We start from the raw sequence: 6969 nt of genomic DNA, 5'->3' as shown, positions 1-6969 counted from the left end.
ATAGATCTCTTCCAGTCAGTTGGCCAAGTGGTTGTTCTCCAGATTTCTTGGCACAACTTGGTGAGCACATCCAGGGCAATATCTGTATATCAATATCAATCTGTATACTAAGCAAAAAAAAAAAGAAAAAAGTGATACTGGACTCTAAAGAGAGGAATGAAACATTAGGAGCAGAGGAAGATTCATCAACAACCTGTATCATTCAAATTACACAACCTTGCTTGATTCACTTTCATGAAGAGGACTTGAAATGCTTGCTGCAGAAGTTCAAGAACAACATCTTTAAATATGGTTTACATCTCAACATTGAGAAAACAAAGATCCTTTTCTACTTGCCTAGGCCAATAGGCAATATCAGGATAGATGGGGAAAAGATTGAAACTGTCAATGATTTCATCTTACTTGGATCCACAAATCCATACTTTTGATTCCAGCAGTTGTTATTAGGAGACATATTGCTTTGGCTAAGTCCACTGTCAAAAATCTCTTGAAAATACTAAAAAGCAATGATGTCAGTTTGAAGATTAAGATGTGCTGATCAAGCCATTGTTGTCACCATCAGTTCCTATGCTTCTGAGATGGAGACAATGATTAAAGATGACAGAAGAATTCATTACTCTGATCTCTGATATTGGAAAAGAGTTCTGAATAGCATACAGACTGCAAAAGGAATGAACAGCTAAAATGTTCTTTGGATGCAAGGATGGTGAAGCTTCACCACTCATATTCTCTACATGTATCCAGGAGAGACTAAACCTTGAAAAAGAGATCAGCCTTAGAAATGTAAAGGATCAGCAAAAGAGAAGAAGATTCCCAGTAAAATGGATTGTCAACTGTGACTATAGCAATTGGTAAAGTGTTTCAGAGATGATGAAGATGCCACAGGATAAGACAGTGTCCTGGCCATTGGTTTACAAGATTGCTATGAGTTGTACTCAACTCAATGGAATCTAACAACAAAGGTGAAAGATTCATCAATAACTTGCATCATGCAGATGACAACACCTTTCTTGCAGAAAGCAAAGAAAACTTGAAACATTTATTGAATAGATCAAAAGCCTTGAATAAAAATTTTATCTCAACATCAATAAGACAAATATCCTTATCACTGGACCAATAGACAACATTATGATCAATGGAGAAAAGATTGAAGCTTTAAAAGATTTCATTTTACCTGGATCCACAATAAACACTTACAGTAGGAAAAGTCAAGAAATCAAAAGACATGTTGCATTGTTAAAAATTTACTGTCAAGAACCTCTCTATAGCACCAAAGAGAAATGGTCAGTTTAAAGACTAAGGTGAGTTTGATCCAAGCTGTGGTATTTCCAATTGTTTCTCATACATCTGAAAATTGAACAATTAATAAGGATGAGAGAAAAAGATTGATGTCTTTGAATAATGATATTGGTGGAAAGTATTAAATATGCTATGGACTACTAAAAGACCAAATAATTCTGTCTTCTAGGAAGGGCAAACAGAGTGTTCCTTAGAAGCAAAGGTGGTGAAACTTTGCCTCACATATTTTGAGTATGCTATCAGGAGACGATAATCCTTAGCAAAAGGCACCATACTTTGAAAAGGAGAGGGTCAACAAAATAGGGGAAGTTTCTCAACAAGATGGAATTACACAATGACTGTAATAATAAGCTCAAGCATGGTAGAGATCATGAAGACAGTTCAGGTTACAACAAGATTCAAAATTGTTATTCATATGGTTACTATGAGTTGAAATCAACTTGATGGAACCCAATAGCAACAATAGCATATGTCAGCATTAATCCCAAGTATTTTCCATATAATAATGTGTTTGATGCTCAAAGCAAACTTATAGGAAAGTTATCATTGTAATCTTTCCCATCTCCCTTCCCATAAGAGAACACAAAGTAAAAGAATCCAAATGAAACTGAATCCAAGAGCCAGATTTGAGATTTGAAGTTGGGGTTTGACTCCAAAGCCCATGCTCTTAACATTCACCAATATTTCCTCCTACAATTGCATAAGAGAAATCTCTGGTGGCCTACTGGTAAGGAGATATACTGCCAACAAGACATACAGTTCAAATTTATCAACAGCTCTACAGGAGAAAGACAGGTAATCTCCCAAGCCATTTACAGGCTATGAAAATCCACTGGAAAATCAGCTATGAGTAAGTTCTAATTCAACAGCACATAACAACAGCCATAGAATAAAGGTCAGTCGATCAGTTTAGCATTTTGTTGTAAGAGGTAAAATGTGACAAACAGTTTAGCACTTGAAGTCCACTCTAATACTAAATCACAAGTTTAAGTGGAGACTTCTAGGACTTAAACTCTTATAACCAAAGCAAGTACTACTCTATCTGTGCCTACTGGGAGACAACAGTATAAGTATTTCTACCTGTTGAGATCAATACCAGAAATGTTACTCCCCACCTCCAGCTCTCTTGGAATTCTTAGACTGTTGAAGAATCATACATTTTCATTGCCATCAGCCTTCACAACACTCTGTTGGAATGGTAGAGATAGAAAACAGGATATTGCTATCATCTTAGGTTACAAAATTCTTCCTTTGTTCTATGTTATGTTGATGAATAGCCTAAAGCATGACTGTGTTTTTACATATTGTTTGTGAGTTTCTGTTCTTCATGCAAAGGCATAGTCATTATAGTCATTTACGGAAAAGTAAACCTGTAACTGGGGAAATGAGGGTGGTGTGTTGGAATCAATGAGACTGGCTCAGACAGGCAGGTTTCAGAGCACCTTTACGTAGAATCACTATGTGTCACAGGTGACCAGATGGCATATACCGACAAAACCAAACCTGTCTGAATCCACAACCAAAAAGTAAACAGTTTTTAATTCATCCAGTTGTCATCTACATGGATCAAAATGCTATGTGGGAAAATGGACCCTGACTTTATAAAGACTCCACTATACTCACAATTTTTATATGCCATCAGGTCAGAGCTAACTGACAGCTAACTCTACAGACATTGCAAATGGCACAGAGGCTATGAATTGCCTATCTTTCTCCTGCAGAGCAGCTGGTAGATTTAAACTGCCTTCCATTGGGTTAGCAGTGCAATTTCTTACCTCATAGTCCACTATACTACTGTTGTTGTTATTTGCTGTCAAGTCACGTGTGACTCATAGAGGCTCTCTCTGTACAACGGCTCTGAACCCTGCTGTATTCTGAGCCAACCTTTCTGTCTCTGACACACCTACCCCGATTACGCCAGTAACTGAGTCAATCCATCTCATTGAGGGTCTTCCTTCCTTTCACTGCCTCCCCCTTCTCCCAAGCATTATGTCCCTCTCCAATGGCCGCTCAAGTAGGCCTTTGTAGTCTGTAAAAACTAAATTAAAAAGTGGAAGAAATACTATGAATTTATCTGTGTTCATCATTTCATGGAACTCACACTTTTGCCCACCCATCTGTAAAACAAGTTACAGTGAATAGCTTTCCCTCATGGGAGTGGGTAAAATAGATATAAATAACAAGTACACCGAAATGGAAGCTTCCTGGTACAAAGAGGAAGTGTTCCTACATTGTCTGCATAAAGCAATACTCTTTCATAGAGATTTCCATTCTCTGCTTTTATCCACACAACAGTAGTGCAGTATTAGTGAAAAGGTACTCTCTATATAAGGCAATTATGGATAATATCCTCAAATATCTTAATTCAAGACATATGTCCTATACAAGGCAATTATGGATAATATCCTCAAATATCTTAATTCAAGACATATGTCCTGTTTCATAAACCATTCCATATTCCACTGATATTTTCTGATATTAGTATGATTGTTGTTGTTGTTAAGTGCTGTCGAATCATAGACAACTCATAGCAACCCTATGAACAAAATACCCGGACATTTTTATAACTTCCACTGTTTCTCCAAGTTCATAGGGTTTCTGGAAGCAAGCCATTTCAGAAGTGGATGACACTCCTGATTCCAAGTTTGTTTTAATCGTGGAGCTCCACCAAACATTGTCCACCGTGGGTAACCATTAACGCATTCGTTACTTTAGTATCTTAGTGTTCAGCCTCAGGGCAACCACGAGTTACCTATTAATTTTTATATTTGATGTATATATGTTGTTAGGTTCCATTGCATTGATTATGACTTACAGCAATCCTGTGAATAATATTGAATCCCCGTCCTATGGTATGGAGTCTTCACAAATTCCCTTGTACTTAAGTACACTGCCACAGTCACTATATCTATCCATCTCATTAAGGGTCCTCCTCTTTTTCCACGACCTTCTACTTTTCTAAGTATCATGTCTTGATTTGTTGTCTGAGTTGCAACCAATTTGGAGTTTATCCCCTAATCAGGCTTTCAGGGGCTGTATATTTTACAGGAACAGCTTGCCCATCTTCCTCATGTGGGGCAGCTGATGGATTCAAACTGCATTTCTGTGGGCTGGCAGTGCAGCTCCTTACCACTAGGTAACTTGGGTTGTGTTAGAGGAAAACTTTAATCCTTTATACAATGGAACAGATTGCTACTGAGAAAAGAGAAGACAAGAATGCCCCATCCAATTAATATTCTTATAATGAATTGAAAAATTCATACATCTCTCTGGCAGCTGAGTGAGGAAGGAGTTGTCCTGTCAACACAAATATACATAGTTTGAATCCACCAGCTTCTCTATGGGAGGGGGGAAAGGTAAATCTCCTCCCATGTGACTTATAGTCTCTGCAAACCTTCTGGGAGGTGGTAAGCTATGAATTGACTGACTTAATTGTACAGAATAACAACAACTATTATTAATTCAGTTGTTTCTTCTCATTTTAATTGACTTCCAATCTCGGCTTTACCTCTGATACTTGAACTATCCATGTTCCTCTATTGTTTTCAGAGGCCTACTATTTAAGAAGAAGATGTCCAATCCTGCTTCCTAGTCTTCAGAATCTGGGAGCTGTACTAAAACCTATCCACCAGGAATGACCACTCTGGCACTTGACACACTGGTGGCACAGCCTTCAACAACACAGTAAACCTCAAATATCCTTAGTACAGCAAATTGACAGACAAGTGCTATACCTATGTACTGTAAAAAAAAAAGAACATCAAGATCGGAGGCAGATTCATCAATAATCTACATCATGCAGCATAAAGGAGCAATAACTTTGTATCTTGGGAGTGACTGGAGAGTATTATGCTGAGTGAACTAACTCAATCCCACAAGGATAAATATTATATAAAACCATTATTGTAGAAGGATTATAAGGATCCAGGATGGGTGGGAAAGGCCGGAAGCAGAGTGATGTGGATGTACAAGGGGATGAGGGGATTAATCATCAGGTTGTACAATTTGATGGGTTGGGGGTGACAGAAATTAAAGAATTTGAATTTTTATTAGAATTTTGTATATAAACTAATGAAAAGAAAAACATCAACTTGGGGAGGAAGAAGGGAGGGAGAGGGGTAAAATGTGCTACAATTAATGAATGAAAATCTAAGTTTTCTGTAAAATTGTTAAAATGACAATTAAAATAAAAAATTTTATTTCAAAAAAATCTACATTATGCAGAGGACATATTTTTCCATAATGAAAGTGGGAAAGACTTGAAGCATTTGCTGTAGAAGACTGAGAATATAACCATAGATATGAATTGCGTTTTAATGACAAGAAAACAAAAATTCTCACCACCGGACCAACAGGCACCATCATGTTAGATGGGAGAAAAAAATTAAGCCGTCATTTTACTTGAATTCAAAATCAACATCCTTGGTACCAGCAGCCAGGATATCAGGAGATGTTCTGCATTGGGAAAGTCTGTAGTCAGAAATCTCTCCAAATGATTGAGGAGCAATGATGAGAACTAAGTGTCCCTGATTCAGGCTATAGACTTTTCAAGCACGATGCATCTGAGAGCTGGACAATGAATTAGGATGACAGAAGAAGAAGAATTGATGCCCACAGACTGTCAAAAGAACAAGCCGATACATTTTGAAAAGGGTGCAGCCAGAGTGCTGCTTGGAGACAAGACTTTGGGCATGCTGTTAGGAGAAATTATACCTTGAAGAGGGACATCATTGTTAGAAAGAGGAAGGATCGGCAAAAGAGGAAAATCCTAAACCAGATGGGTTGACAAAATAAGGGAAAGGAGCTCAAGTGTCAGAAACGTTGAAGATGGCACACGAACGGTCAGGTTTAAGACTGGTGTTCTTAGGGTCACTATAAGTCATACTTCACTCGATGGCACTTAACAACAAGTATAAATTGTATCTTCTGTCGTCCAAACAAATAATATTTAAACTTAAATCATTTCTAGATTGTCTCCAGATTAATTCTCCTCAGTCTGTCTTTAAACCATATACAATACACAAAAATTGGTGCTATCATCCAACGTAATAGAATGCTGCTTTAAAATTTGTTTATACCAAAGTTATCCCATATTAATAATCAAACATATTTGAAAGATATTTGTGACTATCAATAGGAATATATCTATCATGTCAATATATAAACAATACTGTACTCAATTAATGATGGCTCAATATATTAAGAAGTGTTTGTTGTTTTGTTTGTTGACATTTAGTAGTAAGAGACTTGAACCCATGTTACAAACCTAAGTAAGCATTAAATGATCCTTTATAAGTCAGCACTCCCAGAAAATATGTCTAGGATATTTTCTAATGTTTCAAAAATAAGAATAAAAATAACATCTTCGTATGTGTTGCTGCAATTTGTGCAATGTGAGTGGAATAATTACCTAATGAAATAAGTTAAACATTAAATATTATTCTTCAATTCTCTGTCTCCTTCATAACCCATGGATCACAACTTGTGGCTAACATAAGAATTATAAGTATCCCAGAACATCTGATTGTGCTCATGTAAACTCTATACTTGGATTAAGAAGCAGTTATCAAGGGGAGCTCTGGTGGCCTAGTGGCAAGAAGCTGCAACTACAATCCCAGAGGTGCACGGTTCGAATCCACCAGATGCTCTGCCGGGGAAGGAGGGGCAATC

Source organism: Elephantulus edwardii, unplaced genomic scaffold, assembly GCF_000299155.1.
Source record: "Elephantulus edwardii isolate Elephantulus edwardi_28Jun2011 unplaced genomic scaffold, EleEdw1.0 scaffold00085, whole genome shotgun sequence".
Taxonomy (NCBI): domain Eukaryota; kingdom Metazoa; phylum Chordata; class Mammalia; order Macroscelidea; family Macroscelididae; genus Elephantulus; species Elephantulus edwardii.
The sequence above is the reverse complement of the archived record's forward strand: the minus strand, read 5'-3'. Positions refer to the sequence as shown.